This window comes from Ochotona princeps, chromosome 3 (genome assembly GCF_030435755.1).
Source record: "Ochotona princeps isolate mOchPri1 chromosome 3, mOchPri1.hap1, whole genome shotgun sequence".
Taxonomy (NCBI): Eukaryota; Metazoa; Chordata; class Mammalia; order Lagomorpha; family Ochotonidae; genus Ochotona; species Ochotona princeps.
Genome location: NC_080834.1, coordinates 57,048,573 through 57,072,255, shown reverse-complemented (window position 1 = coordinate 57,072,255; position 23,683 = coordinate 57,048,573). Strand labels below are relative to the sequence as shown.

The 23,683-nt window shown below is 35.2% G+C and overlaps 1 non-coding gene across 1 annotated transcript; it reads right to left on the bottom strand.

Annotated features, from left to right (window-relative positions):
- Positions 1-13,374: 13,374 nt before the first annotated feature.
- Positions 13,375-13,481, bottom strand: LOC118758940 (U6 spliceosomal RNA). Its single transcript, XR_004995889.2, has one exon. It is a non-coding gene; the product is annotated as a U6 spliceosomal RNA (small nuclear RNA).
- Between the last annotated feature and the right edge of the window lie 10,202 nt (positions 13,482-23,683).

Sequence of the window (23,683 nt, the reverse complement as noted above, 5' to 3'; positions counted from 1 at the left end):
TTCCTAAAAAAGACTCCAAAAGCAGTAGAAATCGAGACCAAAATAAACAATTGGGACCTCATCAAACTAAGAAGCTTCTGTACAGCTAGAGAAACAATCAACAAAGTAAAAAGGCAACCCACAGAATGGGAGAAGATCTTCGCACACGACATAGGTGATAGAGGGCTGATCTCCAGAATATACAAAGAGCTACAAAACAACCAAAATGTCAAAACAAACAAGCCACTCAAGAAATGGGCACGGGAAATGGGCAAACACTTCACAAAGGAACAAACCCAAATGGCAAATAAACATATGAAAAAATGCTCAAGTTCCCTGGCAATAAGGGAAATCCAAATTAAAACATCAATGAGGTACCACCTAACACCAGTAAGACTGGCCCACATGAATAAAAACACCAACAACACTTGTTGGCGAGGTTGTGGGGAAAAGGGAACCCTACTCCACTGCTGGTGGGGCTGCAGGCTGGTACAGCCTCTATGGAAATCAGTATGGAGAATATTCAAACAACTCAAAATCAACATACCGTATGATCCAGCAATAGCACTCCTAGGAATATATCCAGAACACTTGTTTTATGAGAAACCAACATGCACTCCTATGCTCATAGCAGCACAATCAGTAATTGCAAAAACATGGAAGCAACCAAAATGCCCATCAACAGAGGATTGGATAAGAAAGCTATGGTTCATCTACTCCATGGAATACTACTCAGCTATTAAAAAAAACAAAATGCAGTTCTTTGTGGCCAAATGGGCCAAACTGGAAACCATAATGCTAAGGGAAATGAGCCAATCCCAAAAGGTTAAATACCACATGTTTGCCTTAATTTAAGATGATATGATGTTATGTATAACATGTTATGTTTTGAATGTTATATGTTGTGTATAAACTAAGATTGAAGTATAGGTGAGGTGGTCACAGAAGGTGACTGGGAACTCGCATTTACTTTTAACATGTTGGTTACTCATTACTATGTCAATTAATTCCCTAATGATGTAAATTTTTGCTGATGGTATGTTGGAGCTTTCAATTGACTGGGATGATGCTCTGCTGGCTCTGTCTTCAGACCAGAGAGGGTATACCTAAGAAGCCGTTGGACTTGACTGGACAATAAGATGCTGGACTCTATGTTTGGTATACGCTTGCAATGGGGGAATCTCAACTGAACTTGAGCTGTGGTTATGCAACAAGGTGGAGGAATCCACCATGGTGGGAGGGTTTGGGGAGGGGTGGGGAGAACCCAAGTATCTATGTAATTGTGTCACATAATACAATGTAATTACTGAAGTTAAATAATAAATATATAAAAAAAATAAAATAAAATAAAATACCAAAGGTGCTAAAAAAAAAAAAATAATAATGAATCAGAATATTGTTAAACTACACTTGCTGAATCCTGCCAGATTTGCTATCTTATGAAAGGTAAAGACACACACACACACACACACACACACAGAAAAAACTGTCAACACCACCACCACCACCACCACCAACAACAACAACAAAACACCTTAATTTAAGGCTTTCACAGACTGCTAAAAACATGTCAACAGGGATGAATGTGAAAAACAATTGAATCCTTGCTGATAATGTACCTCACCAAATCTAGTAAAAAAGGAAGATTCTCATCTTCCATTTAATATATTGACCAATTGACCAGAGTGAAATACTGCACTGACAATAATACCGGTCCTTCAAAATTCAAAGTGCAAACTCAAGAGATAATATACTGAGAATCTAGGATTTGTTGGGGTTACAGGAAAAACACATATGGCAATCCTCAAGGCTACTAGCAATTTCAGTTGATTTTTCTGGTTGAAAGGCTTTAGCTGATGACTGCAAATCAATTACAGTTAACTTATTTTCCCCCACTGTTCACAGATTGGACTTGAACAGCAAGGGGCTTGTTTCTATGAACAGAGGGTATCACAAACAATTGAGAAAGTTACTTTCTCTGTGGGGAGTATTGGCAAATTGAAATAGTACAAGGAGAAAAAAAACTTTAAAGAAACTTGGGGAACATTCTGGACAGTTTATTTCAACAACGGTACAATTATTTGTATTAAAGTGGTTTAGATAAAATTTCAATAAATGAACATCATATTTCATATTTGGGGTAATTATAAATTCATACATTTATTACATAGTTAGAATTTTTAAAATGTATTTATTTTTATTGGAAAGTCAAATATACAGAGAGGATGAGAAATAGAGAGGAAGATTTTCCATCTGGTGATTCACTGTCCAAGTGGCTGGACAGCCGGAGCTGAGCCAACCCGAAGCCAAAAGCCAGGAACTTCTTTCAGGTCTCCCAGGCATGCACAGGATCCCAAGGCTCTGGGCTGTCTTCAACTGATTTCCCAGGCCACAAGCGGGAGCTAGATGAAAAGCGGGGCTGCTGGAACAGGAACCTGCATCCAGAGGGGACCCCGGTGCGTGCAGCATGAGGACTTTAGCCACTAGGCTACCGCCTTGAGCCCATAAAGTCAGAATATTAAAACATCTACCATGGCAAGAAAACAATTTATTTGCCTATTTATCACTACAATAATATAGTTACAGTAAACATAATTTTTATGAACTTACCAGATGTTGAATAACAAATCACAGGCAAGATTTTCTAAAACATATATTGGTCAAACACATTTGCTTGTTTCTGCGTAAGTTTAAAATGTGAAACAAAGAAATGTTGTATCTAAGTTAAAGTTGAATTCATGTTTCATTGCATTACATGCAGAATTTTAATGCGTGTTGGAGAAAGACGAAATTTAATGTAAGATAGTGTATTTTTTAATGAGTGCTATTCCTTTTCAAATTCTTTTTCAATGCCTGTTTTTCTGTAGGAAGATACTATTGCATAAATGCCATTGCAATATAAGTTCATGTTGAATTCCAAAGTTTATTGTATTAACAAATTTTAAAGATTTTTGTATGTATTTGCTGATATGCATTATTTTATTTGAACATTTTGAATTCATAATAAATAGTGGCTCGCATCCATAATTTCGCTGTTCTTTTAGTCTGCTTTTTAAAATCATTTTATTGAACATTTTGCAATATAAAATAATCAATGGGGCCAGTGTTGTGCTCAAACATTATGTAGTCTATTTTTAAAACCAAATCTGAAATAAAATCACCCAACTACAGAAAATAAAATAGAAGAAAATGCAGAGTAAATTAGGATTGTATGAAAGTAGAAAAATACCTAAAGAAAATAATATTTTGTTAGGAATAATTTAATTTGTAATAAGGATACATTTTTTCAGATTACTTTTTGATATACAATAGAATTTAAAATATTTTGTAAACTAAAAAACTGCAATTTCATGAAATTTTTAAAGCCACCACACATAATACATATGTTGTATTTAGTTGCATCAAAATCGGCAGCTGAGTTATAACGAGGAGCTATGTGACTGGTGATATTAAGCTATCAAAGAGGTTTGGGCTATCAAATAGGTTTGGCTTCATTTTATTTCTTACTTACTTTTTTTTTAAATTTTATTTTAAATTCATTAATTACATTGTATTATGTGACACAGTTTCATAGGTACTGGGATTCTCCCCACCCCTCCCCAAACCCTCCCACCATGGTGGATTCCTCCACCTTGTTGCATAACCACAGTTCAAGTTCAGTTGAGATTCCCCCATTGCAAGCATATACCAAACATAGAGTCCAGCCTCCATTTTATTTTATTTGAAAGAGCTACAGAAAGAGGGGAAAACAAAGAGAAAGACTTATCTTCCCTCTCAAAGTTCACTCCACAAATGGACACAAACTGCAGAGCTGTGCTAATCTGAAGACTGGAACCAAGATCTTTCCCAGGGTTTTCCAAAGAGGTGCAGGGACGCAATGACTTAAGCCACCCTGCTTTCCCAAGCCATCAGTATGGAGCTGCATCGGAAGTGGAGGAGCCGGAACCAGAACCAGAACCAGTACCCACTTGGGATGAATGTCTCGCAGGCCAAAAACTAGCTTGCCATGCCACCATGACAGCTCCGGTTAAAATTTTAGCACCTAAACCATTGGCCAAATTTGAAGTGCTTAATAACTGCAAGTTCATGGTGGGTTCCACGTTGAACAGCAAAGAGATAGAACTTTTTTTATTCTATTAGTAATAAATAGGCCCTGCCTACAACAATTATTGTTTTGTACATTTTCCTATTGACAAAAATGAAATATTTTTATAATGTGATTAAATTCTTATTATGGTGTTGTTACAGTAGTTTTATATAAAAGTAACATTGTGTACTATCAAAGAAGATACATTCAAAAGCATGATGTGAAATTTCTTCCATGGTGGCAAGGCAATGTAGCGATTCATATAATGTGTGAGTGATTCAGAGTTTTGTGCAGAATGATATCTGATATAATTTTGAAACTTGAACAAATTCAGATTTTTCAGATTCGTTAGTTTTATGAATAATTTACATTGTAGTAGTAAGTGGTATTATACAACAAACCAAAATGAAAAGTGAGAGTTTTCCGCCGAGTCCTCAGTCTGTTCCAGAATGAAGGCTCTATCTGGTTCTGATATGTAGATTCCTGGAACTGTTATGAAACAACTCACTGACTTAATAGCCTATGGTTTTGTGACAGGTATGTAATAAATAGAAGATGTAGGATCAGTTTCTTTCAAATTATTTAAATAAGCAAATATAAAATTTTGACATGAAACTTGGAAAATCAGAACAGATATTTTGTTATACAGTGTTTTGTGTATACAAGAAAAACTGGGCTATTGATTTATTTCTTAACAATTTTAATACGATTTTTACACATTTTTCAAACATTTTTTTTATTTTTAGTTCTTTTTCCATTTTAGTCAGACAGTTTTTCTTATTTATTTTAATTTGTATTTCCCTGGTGCCTAGAATATATTTTTGATGCCTTTACTGGGCATTTCCAAAATTTATTTTACAAAATTTGTCCATTTTCTATTAAGTAGTTTCTTCTATTAATATTAAACTGAATTTTATTAAAATATAAATCTTTGTTAGAAATTATGCCACAATAAATAAAAAGAAATTACAGCACAAAAGGCAAAGTCACATTTTCACAAATGTCATTTCCAAGTATTATAAGTTATCTCTTTATTATGAATGATTTTCCACAAGAAGCAAAATTCAGTTTATAATCTGACTATAATTCTTCACACACATTACTTTTGTGATTTTCAGATGCAAATAAATATTGACCTATCCCAAATTTGCCAATGTTAGCCTATCATTTTTTAACAATAATTCATCCATTAGCTGTTTGTGATAATTTTAACTGATTTTTATGTAGACATTATGAAATTAAGATTAATGCAAAGTAATTACCATAGGACTAATTAATCATTTTGATACAGCATTGTACAAACCATCTTCCCACAGTGAGTACTCTGGAACACAGGTTGAAAACCAGTCACTTACGTTTTAGTTCCTTTTGGCTATCCTTTATTCCCCTGAGTGTCTCCTCGACTTTTATTTGACCTTCTGATGAAAACTGAACATTGCACTGTCCACTCGCTCTACCTCTGCATTGTTTTGTGTTTTCTGTATTCTCTTGTTTCAAAAGAAAATTCTTCCTGATTCTCACTTGTTCCATCTGTCTCAGGGTCTGTCCTCTGATACCTGAAAGCAGTCAGTTAGCATTTGTCTATTACCTAAAGGCTGCCCAGTAGACTATTACAATATGTTAAAAATGAAGGCAGAAAAAATAAGTCTTAACAGCAAATAAGAAAATAAAAGCAAAAACAAAACCTGTAGTTGTACCCAGAGGAATACTAACATTAGAAAATAGAATTGTTTGTTGCATCTGCCAGGTTTTGAATCACTGGGCTTTTCTTTCACATGCCTTCTCTTTCCTCGCAAGATAGCACAGACACAACAGGAATGCATCTAGCATCTTCCTACAGGAGTTGCAATTAAGTGGCGGCCCCAGCTTTGCACTCTGATGCTAAGTGACATGCTCATGCTAAGGCTGTGTTTCCTCTGAATTGCTTTTAAAGTAATTGAACATAAAAGACAAGCCACCATTCCTAGAAAATGCTGCAAAGAAAATCATTTTCACATGTTGTTATATATCTGAAATCACTGAGAGTAAAATTTTCAGGATATCCTATATATTGTTTAATATTGTATAAGGATTCATGACAACTAAAAAGAAAATCTTTTTCCGAAAGTTAATGAAAAGACAGTAAATTTAAGGTTAATTGATGCAATATTTTATTTAGATGGAAAATAGGCTAACTCAAAAATTCTTAAAGTTAAAAACGTGGAAGTATAGGACACTTAGTATGGGCAAAATGTACCTTACTTATTTGCTTTTAAAAGGCATAGTGGATTAATTTACACTTTAGTATTCACAAATTTTTACATGGATATATATTATTCTTTAAGATTTATTTATTTTTATTGCAAAGTCAGATATACAGAAAGGAGGAGATACAGAGAGAGGAAGATCTTCGGTCCAATGATTCACTCTCCAAGTGACCACAACAGCCTCTGCTGCACTGATCCGAAGCCAGTAACCAGGAACCTCCTCCAGGTCTCCCACGCGGGTGCAGGGTCCTAAGACTTTGGGCCGTCCTTGACTGCCTTCCCAGGCCACAAGCAGGGAGCTGGATGGGAAGTGGAGCTTTCGGGCTTAGAACCGGTGCCCATATGTCATCCTGGCGTATTCAAGGCAAGGACTTTAGCTGCTAGACCTTTGCACCAGGCCCCAGATATATATTATTAAGTATCAAGTCTGTTTGAATCATCCTCTAAAATACTTGTCAAAATTAAAACAGCATTAAGATGCAGCATGTCTATCAGCATAAAAAATATGTGAGAATTTTCTGTTTGATTATGAAGTAATGTCCACTGTCATTACTACATGTAAATATTCTAACAATAAAGTGATGTAATAGAGAGCACAATGCTAGCAATAATATACTCATGAATTCATTATCAGCACCATTACCTGAATATAAAAGCCAAGAACTGTGACCACATTTCAACTCAGATTTGTCATCAGCTGGTTATAACTTCCTTTAACATCATCCTGTCCTATCTGAATTCTGTGAATGTTTTTTTTTCTGCAATATGTAAAGTGCAAAAGCAAAATGAAGGTAAAAACTTCTAAAATTACATTAATTTTGTTAGAATACGTGAAGAGCATTAGATGTACAATATCACTACTGATGAAAATATGAGTTTCTTGTTCAGTTTTCCCATATTTTAAATGATTTGCTATGTTTTTTTTTTTACAAAGAAATTATATTATGCTGCTAAAATATCTGTATGTTTAATTTTGGAAAATTTTTCAAATGTTAGACTGTCTAGGAAAGTGTTTAAAAACTTTGTCTCATTGTGTTTACCTTACTTAAACATTTCATAATCCAGAGATCAGATTTCAAGTTAATTAATGTATTTTTATACAATGTATTCTACAGAAACTATATACATATATATATCTACAGAACTATGCGACTGCTAGCAATATTTCTTTGTCTCACAAAATGTGCAACTGAGTGAAAGAATGAATTAGAATGAAGCCACATGAAGTTAGTTAAATTAACAAATTCAATCAATCACAGTAAATATATCAAGTATTTCAAAATGTAAAGACATCTTACATTACGTATCTGAAGGATGACTCAGAAATTTTAGGATAGTAGCTGTTTAAAAAATATTAGGAAAACAAAGTAAAATAGGAATGTGCTATTAGCCTCTTGGTTGAGATCCCCTGATCCCTATCAGAGGAATTATGTTCCAATCTGTGTCTGATTCCTGATTTGAGATTTGAACCGATGAAGAACCTGGAAAGCAACAGGAGATACTCAACTGACTCCATTTTCAAGCTGGTTGCTCTCCCTGGTTCCCGATTTCTGATCCTATTCATTGCAAACCTTCTGGAAGTGAATCGACAAGATGCCAGGGTGCTTGTTCATATTCTCTCGGTCTCATTCTCTGTGAAATGAATCAACAGATAGGAGCACTCTCCACCTCTCTTTATCACTCTCAAATTAAGCGTATAGATTAAAAAACACATGTTAAAAGAAAGAAAAAGGGTAGCATTAGTGCAAGGTCAATAATTCCATGCATTTTAATTTAGAATGTGATATTTTTTAACATCACATACTTTTTAAAAGATTTACATGTTGACTTGGAAAGCTCCATGATAGAGTGAGGAAAAAGAGATACTTCATACGCTGATTCACTGCTCGAATGTCTGCCATAGCCAGGGCCACAGTCTGGAATCATGAAAGACATGTCTCCCTATTCAAATGAGGAATCTAAAAACTTTGGCTGACATCTACTGCCTGCCAGCAGAATTAGCAGCAGACTAATCTAAAAGTATATGATAGTCAGGTGAACCAGGTGCTTCAACATCGGATACAGATAGTCCCCAAGTGATGGATTTACCAATATCACCACAATGTCCACCTGAAACATTTGAAAAATTTTAAGTTAATGACTCCATATTTTTGCACATTGCTACAAAACATTCTTTACCACTTAAGCAGGTGGAGATATAAAACCAAATGTATTTTTTTCAAGACTAAATAGCACCATACATTGTTGAAAAAGAATAAAATAGGCAGAAAACATATTACATCAAAGAAAAGATGCCATTAAAATATACTGTGTCATCATGGGATAGAAACTGGTTAATTAAGTTATGAAAAGACGCCACTTTGTATTTTGTCCCCATGATAGCACTTCAGAAGCAACACTCAGAGGGCAAATAAAATTAGGATAAACTGGATGCTCTGTTTCTTAACACTTGTACTAAAACAAATCTTGTTATATTTTGCTTTTGTATTGTTTTTTTCCCTAATTATGTTGAGACTGTTTTAACAGGGATGAAAAATATATTTAATATTTTGACAAGAAATATTTGCTCAAAATTCCTGGCCAATTTATAATTTGAAGATCTGTGTTTTTAAATAAGGAAAAATGAATGAAAATTTAATAGATATAATTGGACAAATTTTCTGGAAATCTTAACTACAGTTATGACAGCTCAGTTCATTTGGTACAAGCATAGCTTGTACTACTGGCATATTGAAAGGTCTAGCACAGATGGATAACTCAAAAGAATCTCAGACAGATAAACATTTATTTTAGGAAGATCAAAAGCAATTAGGTCAGAAGTTTAGCCTTTCATTAAAGCATACTCTATTTCAACCTTTTACACACATGAGAAAAGAATGTGGAATCAATACATACTTTTTAAGCTCTGGAAAGTTCTGCTGTATTTTCTGTCATTTCCTTTTCCTCTTTTTTTTCCTCTTATTTTTGAGAAAAATTCAGAATCTAAGAGAAGACAGAATGTTGAAAATAAATTGGTACTTACATTTGAGGAAACAGAGTTTCCATTTATTTATTTCATTTTTTACTTTTGAGGAAACTAACTAAAAGTTAAAAAGAACCAGTAATTTTGCCAAAATTTAAACAAAAGCACTTAAAATATGATACTGTATAATTTGAAGATGACAAGAAATAAGAAACAGTCTTCCTACTAACCATCCTTCTCCTCCCCACCCAAAGAGAGAGAGAGAGAGAGAGAGAGAGAGAGAGAGAGAGAGGGTACTGGAGACACTGGGCACTTTTTTACATGGTTGTTGAAGCTAAACCTTACATTTTGATTTATTATGGGCTTACTTGTAAGAGCCATGAAGAGTGCTAATTCAACTGTTTCACTGGTCATAAGAGACTGAGGAAAGATTGACTTCATTAAAGAGAAATTTGCAAAACTATATGTAAAGAGTAAGAGGAGATACACAGCGTGTGTTCCAGTCCGAGCTGCTTGGTCTTATTTGATCATGATCTGGAGAACATACAATGAGAAATGTGGCTAGTGTGAGAAATCAACAGAGTCAGGCATAAGAGAGTCACTGTGCTGCACGGTTAAGTTTAGAGAAGATGAACAGGGTTGGACATACTAGGGACATGTCACAGACATTGAAATTAGAGTTGCAGCATATATATTGATTTTGCAGAACTTGATCTTGATAAATTACATAAACTGTAAAGAAGGGCATATGCACGGGCATGATGACTTCCTAAGGAAACAGTAGCATATTTTACAACATAAAGACTGATTTTTTTTTTCCTTTTTTGGAACTGAGGCAGGAAATTTTGATTGTTAGTGTTGCATAATTGGTGCATCAGATTTAGCAAATAGAAAACCTGTACAAGGAGACCTACCTTCGGCTATACCAAACTAACAAGCATCATTCTCTTGGAAGCTGAAATGTGCATACCATGTTTCCTATACATATGTATGTGAATCCCATCTTGGACTAACATTTTTGTTGTAATTTACAAGTATTCTCGCAAAATCTGGAATTACTCATGAGTTAAAACAGAATTACAATTTATATAATGTGAAGTATTTCATACAGTGTTTTTAATAAATAAAACTAAACAGAATAGAACTGTTATGGTTCAAATTGTGCTTCATAATGTTACATTGAAATTTACCTGATATTAAATGTCGTTTGTTTTGAAACGGCGCTCAATGGCAAGATGACTCAGTTCATTAGAATTACAGAGATAGGTTCTCTCTGTCATGCTCTCTTTCCTCTATTTCAATAGTTCCTCAGACATAGCATACAGTTTGCCATGTAATCATACATTAAGAAGGCCCTATCCAAATGCCATTAGTATAATCTCAGAGCTGACAAGCTACAGAGTTAAGAACCAAAAATGTCTGAGCTGTAGAATTACTCAGCATGTGTTTTTTTTATTACAGCGGAACAAAACATAGTATGATAACAGCAATATTCTTTTTATAGTTGGTGTGTTATTTGCTTTGCAATGGCATAGTTGAGAAGTTGTGAAAGACACTGCATGGCTCCGGGAACTCTGAAATCTTTACTATCTATCTCTATGAAAAAAAAAAAAAAAACCAAGAAACTTTGCTGACTTATGAGTATGATGGTGAAGTCAAGAAAAATGCCTAGAGCCCAAGACAGGCTTAAACTCTAAGGGTTTAGGCCTGCCAGCAGGCCCTGAGGTCACCGAAGGTAAGGCAGACGGTGGCGTTCAGCCACAAGAACTACTGGGGGGAAGCTGTTGACTGGAGAGCATGAATAGTCAAATCTTTCCTGAAGAATACATAATCAAGCTGCAGTAATCACATTTCCAGACCTCAAGTTGTACTACTAGGCAATTGTCATCAAAACAGTCTGGTACTGGTACAGAGACAGAAAAATCAATGACACAGAATAACAACAGCAGAAAAGAACCCAAACACATGCAATAATTTAATCTTCCACAAGGAAACTGAAGATATTTTGCCCAGGGAAAAAGACATGTTCTATTCAATAAATGCTGTTATGAAAATTAGATAAAAGCTTGAAGAAGTAAGACACAAGATCCCTGTCATCTTAAATAAAAATAATCTCTAAATGGATCAAGGACCCAAATTTGCATCCGGAAATGAACAAACTGTTAGGGTGCAACATAGAAAGCACTCTACAAGATACAGACATTGATTGGCCCTGGCACAATAGCCTAGTGGCTAAAGTCCTCGTCTTGCATCTGCTGCCAGGATCCTATACGGGCAACTGTTCATATCCTGGCGGTTCCACTTCTCTTTTCCCTAGTGTGGACTGGGAAAGTAGTCAAGGACAGCCCAAAGTTTTGGCATCCTGCACATGCATGGAAGACACAGAGGAAGCTTCTGGCTACTAGCTTAGGAATGACTCAGTTCCAGCCTTTGCAGCCACTGGATGAATGAACCAGGTGATGGGAAATCTGCAAAATCAAAGCCCAAGCCAAATAAATAGATGTGACTACATCAAACTAAGAAGTCTCTGTACAGCAAAGGAAATGATCAACACAACAGAGGAAATTGACAGCAAAGAAGGTCATCTTTGAATACTACACAACACATAAGAGATTACTATCCAGGATTTACACAGAGCTTCAAACACTCAAAAGCAATAAAAATCAACAATACTGTTAAGAAATGGGTGAAGGATGGGCCTTGCGCAGTGGCCTAGCAGCTAACGTCCTTGGCTTAAACACACCAGGATCCTATATGGGCTCCGGTTCTAATCCCAGCAGCTCCACTTCCCATCCAGCTCCCTGCTTGTGGCCTGGGAAAGCAGTCAGGAATGGCCTAAAGCCTTGGGACCCTGCACCCGCGTGGGAGACCTGGAGGAGGTTCCTGGCTCCTGGCTTCGGATTGGCTCAGCACCGCCCATTGCAGTCACTTGGAGGGGAGTGAATCATCGGACAGAAGATCTTCCTCTCTGTCTTTCCTCCTGTCCATATATCCACCTTCCCAATAGTAATAAATAAATCTTAAAAAAAAAAAAAAGAAATGGGTAAAGGAAATGAACAGATGTTTTTTCAAGAGGAAAATATGAGTAATAGAAGTATGAATAAAACCTCAGTCTCCTTAGCTAGTAAGAAACTAATATAAATACCACATTAAGGCTCCACCTACTCTTATGAGATTGGCTTATATTTGGAAATCTACTAACAAAACCTGCTGGTATGGATGGAGGAAAAGGCTACACTACTATAGTATTGGTGAGCTTGTGGTTGAGTAAGTCCCGTATGGTAGTCAGAATCGAGAATGTAAAAATAGTTGAAAATTGATCTACCATATAAATCAGCTATCCCACTGTTGGCAATTTATCCAACTAAAGTAAAGTCTAGAAAGGCAGAAGGCTGCTTGTTACCAGTAGCTTATCCCTAGGAGCAGGATGATTTTGAGTTCAGAATCTTACCCAAACTGTGAATTGTCCAATTTGCAACTTACATACTAAGAAAGATCTCTTCCAGGAAAGGCATCTGAGGACATAATGTTTGGATGTTGACAAATCTTTGAAATAATAGAAAATGTAAGTGCATCTCCTCAATATTCATAAAATTTTGGTTGACTAATAAGCAGCTAAAAAGACAAAATATAGAAAGAAGCATCACAGATTGGTAAATCATAATTTGTGTTAAGTTCAGTCACATATTAAAAACAAATGTGTTAGAATACATATCTGAACTCACATATCAGATGTGAGTATGTTAACTAACACTTTTTGTACATTTTTAATTTACTTATTTTTACTTTATTTATTGCATATATTTGAAAATAGAGATACAGGAGAGGAAGTAAGAGGCTTACAGATGCCATCCATCTGCCAATTCATTTTTCAAATACAACAGTTAAACTGGGGTCAATCAAAGCTAAGAGCTGGATGTTCAGTCTAGGGGATCCAAGGCACATGCTTGAGTCATCATTTACAGCATCCCAGAGTGAGCAAGAATAGGCCATTCATACTAAGCAAGGAGGAGACAGATCTCAAACCCAAACATTTTTGTATCAGTTGCAATAATATGGGATATCATATGTAACCACTGGTCAAAACTTCATCATATTTTTTTAATATGGATCACTTCATGAATTTGCGTGTCATCCTTGCACAGGGGCCATGCTAATCTTCTCTCTATTGTCCTGTTTTTAGTATATGTGCTGCCAAAGTGAGCACCATTTTTTGATTTTTAGTGCATCAAATGGTAATGATTTAAGGGCTCAATGTGAAAGTCACGATCATGAGAAAAGTTGTGTTCATGTACATACTTACCAGTTATATCTCAGATTGAATTTCTGAGCAATAAGAACTCTCAGAGTACCTTCCAATTATTCTTGGAATATCAAACACTTAAAAATAGCTTTTTTTTTAATTGTACATATCATTCATTCCTGGGGAATTTAAAATGTAGGATTGAAACAAGCCTACAGAATTTTACTTTTGTTTTGCTTAAGAAGTATGCAGTTGTATTTGAAATTAAAGCACTTACTCTGTCATTTTTTTATAATTTTAGCACTGTGGATTATTAATCTCATACTTCCAACTTTAATAAGCACAATTAAAAATTAATGTTGATTTTCTGATTTCCTATTCATTCTTGTAACATTTGAAAGAATTTAAGAGGTTTACTTGCATTACTAAATTTACATAAGTTCTCTAAGTATCCAAGATTTTATTTACTAATTAGACAATTGAAATAATAAAAAAATTGGATATATTAAATGCACGAATGCATTTAAAGAATAAAAGTGTTTAATTATCTAAATTTGTAAATGATGTCAAATATTACTAAGAGGCCTATTAAAGTGTGTACTAAAATTTATTAAAAATATAATATTCATATTAGAGCTTAACAAGCTTAAGGAATAAATAGCTTGATAATTTGTAATGTTAATAAATTGAATATTAATTTTGAAATCAAATAAAACTATAAATAACTGTTCTGAATAAAATTTCTTTGAGAATATAATGATGTTTATACTGATAGTTAATTTTGCAGGCAGTTTGGCTAACACATGACCTCTGTTCTTTAACTAGATTTTCTCCCTTTGTTTTCCAGTATGCACTCAATATTCCAAAATCAAAACAGCCTTTATTAAACCTAGGGTTTTGAGTGGGGCACCGTTCTTAGTATCAGCTTTTTAAAAACAGATTGCTTCTATTGTTTTCAGCAGCTCACAAACTCCATGCTTAAAATGGAATAAGGATAAGAGGTAATTTTTTTTTCTGCTTGTAGCAGTCAGTGTTTTCTATAGGAATAGAACCAGTTGGACTTTCCATGTTTCTATAGAAATATTTTGATAGCAAGATTTACAATGAGGAATTGGTTAGAGGTGTATTCATCAGAGAAAAACAACACAATATTTCATTTGTTGTTTGGAGGCAGTGATAAAAGGAAAGTTTATTTAAGTCAAGGCTTATGTCAAGAAATTAGAAAGGCACCAAGTAAATGGGTTAACAATATGTCTGAAGTACTAGAAAAAAAAACAGCAAACAATCCCAAAATTAGCATAAAAAAGAAATGATCAAGTGAAAATGTACAAGTACTAGATGTGAGAATAATGAGTGTCATATCTAGTTAACATACTTTATGGAAGTGGTGACACTTGGGCCCAGCACCGTAGCCTAAGCAGCTAAAGTTCTCATCTAGCACGTGCCAGGATTACATATGTGTGCCATTTTTAATTCCAGACACTGGACTTCCAACGAAGCTCTCTGCCTGCGGCCTGGGAAGCAGTCGAGGACAGCCCAAAGCCTTGGAACCCTGCACCCAAGCAGGAGACCGAAAAGAAGCTCCTGGGTCCTGGGTCCTGGCTTCAAATTGGCTTTGCTCCAGTCATTGTGGTCACTTGGGGTAGTGAATCAGAGGAAAGAGGACCTTCTTCTCTGTCTCTCCTCTCTGTATATCTGACTTCTCAAAAATAAGTAAATCCTAAAAAAACGGTGGCCCTTTAGAATGAGTAGTTCTAGCAGGATCTTTTATGACATTAATTATCCAGCAATCATACCAAAAATATTGCGCATATTCTTTCAAAGATTTGTTTGACTATTTCTATTTCTTCTGAACTATGTATTTTTAATATAAATATTTTTTATTAATTACATTGCATTATGTGACACAGATTCATAGGTCTGGGGATCCCCCAACCCCTCCCCTTACCCTCCCACCATGGTGGATTCCTCCAGCTTGTTGCTGTATTACATTTCAAATTCAGTCAAGAATCTTTCATTTGCAAGAGTATACCAAGCATAGAGTCCAGCATCTTATTGTCCAGGTAAATTCAACAGTTTCTTGGGAAGACCATCTCTGGTCTGAAGGTAGAGCTGGCAGAATATCATCCTGATCAATTTAAAGCCACAACATAACATCAACGACAATTTACAACATTATGGAATTAATTGACATGGTATTGAGTAACCAATAGCTTTTAAAAATGCAAATTCTTAATCATATCCTGTGACTACTTCATGGACATTTCAATTTTAGTTTGTACACAGAGTCGGCTGCTATACACCTTAAAATGGCTATAGGGTACTATTTAGCTGTCGTCAAATCACCAAGGAAGACTTGCAAACAATTGGAGACTGAATAATATGTTACTAAATGAGCAATGGGTTAAGAGGAAATCAAAGGGGAAATTAAAAAAATTGCTCGAAACAAGTGAAGGCTACAACACAACGTATCAAAACTTACGGGACACAATCAAGGTGGTGTTAAGAGGAAAGTTCATCTCAATCAGTGCTTATGTCAAGAAACTAGAAAAGCACCAAGTAAATCAGCTAACCTTACAGCTGAAGGAACTAGAAACACAACAACAAAGCAATCCCAAGATTAGTAGGAAAAAAGAAATCATCAAAATAAGGGAAGAAATAAACCAAATAGAGACCAAGAGAGCTATACATAAGATCAATCAATCAAAGAGTTGGATCTTTGAGAAAATCAACAAAATAGACTCCCCACTAGCCCGACTAATCAAAGAAGGAGGGAGAAAATATGCATCAATAGTATCAGAAATGAGAAAGGAGATATAACAACAGACACCTCAGAAATACAAAGAAGCACCAGGAACTATTACAAGCAACTCTATGCGAACAAATCAGAAAACGTAGAGGAGATGGATAGATTTTTGGACACATACAATCCACCAAAATTGAATCAAGAAGCAAGTAACAATCTAAACAGTCCAATAACATGCACTGAGATTGAATCAGTAATTAAAGACCTCCCAACCAGGAAAAGTCCTGGAGCAGATGGCTTGACTGCTGAATTCTACCAAATGTCTCAAGAGGGAGTTACCCCAAATGTACACAAGCTTTTCCAAACAACAGAGAGGCAATCTTTCCAAGCTCTTTCTATGAAGCAAATATCACCTTAATACCAAAGCCAGAGAGAGAAACAACAGAAAAAGAGAACTACAGATAGATATGCTTGATGAACATAAATGCAAGAATCCTCAATAAAATACTAGCCAACAGGATCCAACAACATATCAGGCAGAGCATTCACCCGGACCAGGTGAGATTCATCCCAGGCATGCAGAGTTGGTTCAACATCTGAACTACCTATTGATGTGCATTGTCCATTTTTAAACTGCATTAGTTGCATTTTTGAGGGTTTTTGTTGTTGTTTTTGTTGTTTGTTTTAACTAATACATTTTAGATGTGAATTCCATGTTGGATGAGTAGTCTGAAATATTTTTCCTATTTTGTCCGATATAGCATCTCTTTATTGAGTGTTTCTTTGATGCATGGAAGCCTCTGGATTTCATGTAGTCTCCTTTCTATACTTTTCCTCTTATTTACTGTAATGGAAGGAGGAGCAGCTATCTAAAGTCATACATGTGCTGACATGTTGAATTGTCCTCTTTCATGTTCATCCTGCAATTTCTTATTCTGAGCTCTTACATTTATTTTTTATTCATTCTGAGTTGATTTTATACATCATGTGAATTAAATATCTAATTTTTCCTACATTAATATGAATATATATATGCACACATTTTCTAGCACAATATATTGTAGATATTATTCTTTGTTTAATTTGTTTTCTGGGAAATTTGTAAAAAACATGCCTTCAAAATATTTATTCAATTTATTAAAGTTAATTTTCCCAGCAATTCCTTAAAATGTATCACTGAACACATAGACTTCCTTGAAACTTGTGACTGAGCTCAAGCTGAATACATTTTTGACTGGGAAACTCAATACCTTAATACAATGCTTAAAAAAATAAGGAATGTTTTGAACAATGACTCCTCACAATCGTCTTGCATTGTTATCCATTATAAGATCTTTCCTTCATTCCTTGGTGAATAAATCAACATTTATTGTTATATTATGTATTTTTAAAATTTTATTATTATTATCATTTTATGATACAGTTCCATAGGCTCCAGGCATTTCCCTTTTCCCCTCCCCATCCCCCCACCTAGTTCCTCTATATCATTACTAACATATAGTTCTTCATACACAGTCATATATCCATCATTGCAGGCATGGACAATGGCAGAGAGTCCAGCATCCTATTGTCAAGATTTAGTGAACAGTTTCATTGTAAGTCCATCTTTGTCTGGAAGTAGAAATGAATACTACATTGTATCCTCATATCTGCAAGTTAGTTTCCAATTCACAGCTACTGTATATCCCCTCAAATGAAAAGTCATAATACAAAATCAACAAAGAAAGAAAAATAGAAATTTACAATGCCATGAAGTTAAATAACATGTTACTAGATATGACAGTCTCCATTACACAGTTACTATATATCCCCTTAAATGAAAAGCCACAAAACAAAATCAATGCCATGAAGAAAAAAGACATTAACAACACTATGAAGTTAAATAACATGCTACTAAATGACTAATGTGTAACTGAAGAAATGAAAATCAAGAACCTTCTTGAATAAAGTGATATTACTGTATGACCTACGAGTCATTGAATGATTTAATCAGAAGTGTTTTAAAGAGATGAAACAGAAAACATCAAAACACATGCGATATATAGTTTCTGCTGGTTTTTGTTGGTGAAATGTGTCTCTTCTAGACAATAAATAGGTGGGTTTTGATTTTTAATCCAGTCTACTAATCTATGACATTTGATTGAACTTAAGCCATTTACATTCAGAGTTTAATATGTATGGATGGTTCTTTGGTCCTGTCATTTTAGGAATGGGTTGTTCATTGGTTTAGTCTTCTGTTGTTATTTTAGTGGGGTGTTCTTCCCATTTGCCTTTGGTTTTGGTAGGTGCTATTCCTCTTCTCTGTCAAGAGAACATCTTGAAGTATCATTTGTGGGGCAGGTTTGGAAGAAGCAAATTCTTTTAGCTTTTCCTTACTGTGAAAGAATTTGATTTCATTTTCAAAGACAAAAGAAAGCTTTGCTGGATATGTTATCCTAGGCTGACATTTTTTTTCTTTTAGAATCTGGAATATGTCACTCCATTCTCTTCTTGACTGTAGAGTTTCCTGTGAGAGATCTCCTTTATATGTCAATTGATTTTAATTGGCATTCCTTTATATGTCAATTGATTTTTTTCACATGCACATTTCAGGATCTTTTCCTTATGTTCAATTGAAGAGAACTTTCGGGTGAAGATCTCTTTTGATCAAGCCTGTTAGGAGTTCTGTGCCCCTCCTGCATCTTGTTTCCCAATTCTTTCTCCAGATTAGGGCAATTTTCCTTTGTTATTTTATTAAGTATATTTATAAAACCAGTTTCTCTTTCTCCACCTTTTGGGACTCCCATAACTCTTATATTAGGTCTCTTAATAGTGTCTTTAAATTTCTGAATGCTTTTTTTGGCGTGATCCAGCTCTACTTCCAGCTTTTTATTTGCTTCTCCTTGATGACAGGAATTATCTTCCAATTCTGAGATTCTTTCTTCTACTTGATTCATTCTATTTTTGGAGATTCTCCATTGTACTTTTAATTTGCTCTACTGTGTTCTTAATTTCTGACATATCAGCCTTGATTTGCTTTATTGCTTCCTTAAATTCTTTGGACTCTTGCATGAGCTTCTCATTGTTGATCAGAATCTTTAAAATGAGTCTTACGGATTCTTTGTCCCCCATTTTCTCGATGTCTTCCTCAGTTAACTCTGAGGTTGGCATAATGTTTTGCTCCTGTGCAGGGGAGTTTTCAGTAAAATTCGTTTTGCCTGTGTGTCTTCTTTTGCTCTTGGTCATTGTACTTCTGGTAAGCAGAGTCTTCTCCTTGGGGCAGGTTTCTAAGCTATGTCACACATAGGTCTACAGTTTGATTTTACTTATTGCAGTTGGCATACAACTCTGCTTGCAGCCACTTGTGCCACAAGCTCCAGCGAGTCCCAGGTCTGGGTTCTTATGTTAGATTTCCACCGTGGTCTCCACAGCCCCAGCTCTTGGCTCACCACTCACCACCTCCTGTGATATCGTGCTGAGGCTGCACCGTTGTCTCTGCAACCTTTATCCCACTTTTGGTTGGAGCAGGCCCCAGGATTAGAGAGACATCAGGTGTCCTATATAGTTAGGTTGTTGGTGGCACTGATCTTATCAGAACCTGTTGGACGTTAGTTCTGGATGCCACACAGACATGTTTTGACCTGTACGATGCCACAGTTGGTATTATTTTCCTCCAGGACCAGTGGAATCCACGGACCTCAATGAGTTCCTGCTAGTTCAGCACATGTGCAATTCACTGTTTTCCCCTGCAGTCCTAAAGCTTTTGCCACAGTGTATGAAATGGCACCTGATACACCGCTACAAGAGTTCTTGATCAGCAGATCTGAGAATTACCCAGACCTGCCTTGGGTGGAACATGTAGAATGCCACGTTGATGCAGTTCACCAAGTCAGAAATGAGTTCACTCCCAGCTCAGCGTATGCTCAGTGCTTTCCCTTGCCTTTGCCTCCTTATGCAAAATGGCACCCAATTCAGCTCTAGGGATTTGACTGGGCTGTGAAATCCACCCTGTTCTTGCACTGCCCATCTGGGATCTGCTGCTCTGCCTCTGCTCCTGGTCAAATGAAATAGACCAGCAGGATGGACAAATCTTTGTCTGGGTTCACCTCCCAAGCTCCCAGTGAAAGTCCCTCCTGACCTGGTTGCTGGTGGAGTTCCACCTGCTGGTGGAGTTGAGATCGCCTATTAGCTGAATGTTGCTGGAGTATCAGTCACTGCAACACCACACCATTGTGTCTGCTGCTTTCCTTTGTGTGTCAGTCTCCAGGTACCGCACTGATGTTGTTCTGTCCTTTCCTATTTCCTGGAATGTGTCCTCTCTGCTTCATCCTGATTAAATGTTTTTCCATCCATTTAAACGTGTCCTTACCCTATTCCGCCATCTTGATTCTGACCTATTATGTGTTATTTATGTTATTTTACTTTTCAGTTTTTATTTACTATTGAATAGATACATGGTTTATTTTTTATTCTTTTCAATCTGTTATATTATTTAATTTCATAGGTGGGATAGAAGTCATATTTTTTAGTTAAATCTGATGCCTGTATTATGTTGAAGTTTTAAAAATATACCTGTAATTTTGACAACATAGAGTGTTCAAGCAAAGTTGTTAATGAAGCTGTAATTGTAGCAACTAACATTTTACATTAGAGGACTTCTTCATCTTTTCTTTTTGCATATACATTAAAATTTCCCCAAGTACTATGAAACAGTTATCATTATTTTTCAATTTCCCTAATTTGTGACCGTAAATGCTTGACCATGTATTATCTTGTTCATTAATTTTATCTTACTGTTATTGCTATATGAAGAATGCACTTTTCTGCAATGGGTTCCAACAATATATTTCTGTTAAAAAGAAACCACAAAACCATGCTGTAGACATTCCTTAAGCCTAGTGGCACATCAATAACAAAACAACACAAACAAGCATATAAATAAGCAAGGAAAATTTGTGTGAAGAAACTGAATCATCTAGTAATTTTAATTTTTTTTATAATCAGGTAAATACAAATATTAAAGTTTGCATGGAATAGTAAGTAAATGTTAACTCAAATCTTTACTGACATTATAGATTAACATATCATTTATTCATAAGCAGCTGCTGGAATGTGGGCATGAATGGGGAATGCCCATGCCTAAGGAACAGAATCATGAAAAAAAAAAAAAAAGATAAAAAGGAAACAAACAAAACTCTTAAAAATCACTAATAGATTTCAGGGATTTAACAATGTTTAGATCTTTTGAGGTATATTTCTTCCTTTTGTAGCAATTCAGTGGAAGGAATGAAAGATTAAGACATTTTCAATCTCCCACTATTTATGATGCTATCATTACATCATTTTGTTAAAAGCATAGATATTGCTACTTTTATTGTCCATTTCTTAAAATCACATTTACTGAGAATACTGATTTTTTTTATTAATACCAAATAAAATAATTATTGCATGAAATGTTTTTGGATTGTCTGGAAGATGATGATTTTTCAGTCTTTCTTGTTTATGCTGGTGAAGAATAATAATAAAATGTACTGGGAATGTGATATCCCAAGTTACAGGAAGTTGAATGAATATCTTGGCAGTTTTCATATCGCCCAGAATAGAATTCCCTGAACTGTCTTAACGCCTTTATGCCCACTTGCCCACAGACATAAATATCAGTGTAGAGAATACTTCCTGTGTCTCTCTGGATTGCTTTGTCATAGGGCATGTGCCAAGAAGGCCTTATTCAATCAGAGAAGATTTTATGAACCTTGGAAGATTGAATTGCATAGATCCTAGGCTTCTATTCCATCCTGTTGTTTCTGAGTTACATGTTTATTTGTATATTTTAACTTTTGCTAGTGTGCTGTTTCACTAAAGTTGTCCAAGCAGATTGAAATAGACCATGGTATTAGTCTGTATTTTTCTGTTTGTTTTATTTTGTTGTTATTCTTCTGTCTATAGATCAATACCAGCACACAGTAGTGTGCTTTCTCACTTGTGTGGTCGTGATTATCACTCGGTGACATAATGTAACCCCATTTATGCAAATGCTGGTTCACATACCAAATACTAGCACTGCAGAGGACAGTTAAGATACTGTCATTCCTATTCAATTTTCTTTTTAAAGAGATAGTAACAAGTACATCCTAATGCACATTCTCATGTAATAAATTTTAAAAGCATTCTTATGTTAACAGAATATAGCACATTCAAGTACAAATGCTAGGTTCAGTTACATGTTAATGCGTATCTGCATAATGATTAAATATTTTAAGGATTAGTTAATTAATTAATAATGCAGACTTTACAAAAAGAGTTGGAGAGACAGAGAGGGAAACAGAGGTTATCCACTGAATGATTCCCAATTCCAAATTGCTCCAATAGCATAACCTGGTCAGTTATGTGCCAGAGTTTTACACATGGATTAAGGGGTACAATCATCTAGAATATCTGTTCCTGTCTTCCAGGTGCCCTAAAAGGGAGCTGGAGTGAAATAGATAGGCTATGAAAGGGACCCAAATGGATGCAGGCATTAAGGGGAGTGGCTTCATCTGCTTTGCCACAAGATCTGCCCCAAGGATGAAATTTTCTTCATGGATTTTGGATTATTTATGTACAGATGTTAATGAATACCTGTCTACTGATATATACCTTCACATTTTATAAAATTAGGTAATATTTATATGCTGTTTATGGAGAAATTTTATTTACCTTTGTGGCCGCACATTATGCTATACATTTCTCATTTTGTGTGGATTTAAGTTTGTCAATGGTGTTTTGCAGATTTTGCAGGTGACTGTTACAGTACTACAAAGTTTAACTTATTTGAAAAGATTCTGTATTTCTCCTTCTCAAAAAATGTTTTTTGCTTACTTATTTATCATAACAGTGTTCAGTGTTCAAGGTCATGTTTACAATGATATTAAAACCCTAACATAATAAATAACTATTTTGTTTTCTAAACACTTGCTTATTCTTTCCAGGTAAATCAAATTAGCAGACTATGTAACCTGGTGGGATTTAGTGTGTTTTTCTCATTAAAGTATGAAAGAGGTCCACATGACTAACTTGACATCTGTTTATTTCAACCAGTGTGAGAGATTGTTCAAGCCCACTGGGGATGGAAGGGCAGGGTGTACAAATCTCTCTCAATCTGTCTCTGTCTCTGTCTCTCTTTCTCTCTCTCCACCTATCTTCTTTATCTATATATTTTGTAAACCATCTCCCAAGGCTCATCAAATCCATTTTAGAGTCAATTGTGTAATTTCTTTCCTTCTCAATTATAACCAAATCTTCGATTAAAAGTAAAGAAATTGTAACAAGATAGAACTTATGAGAAACATAAGGTAAAGAAAAACAGAAAAATCAGCCTTATTTTCCTTTTCTATAGCAGGCAATTTGCTTAAATAAATCTAAGTAATAATCTGAGAAAAAAATGAAATTTGGATGAAGGTTA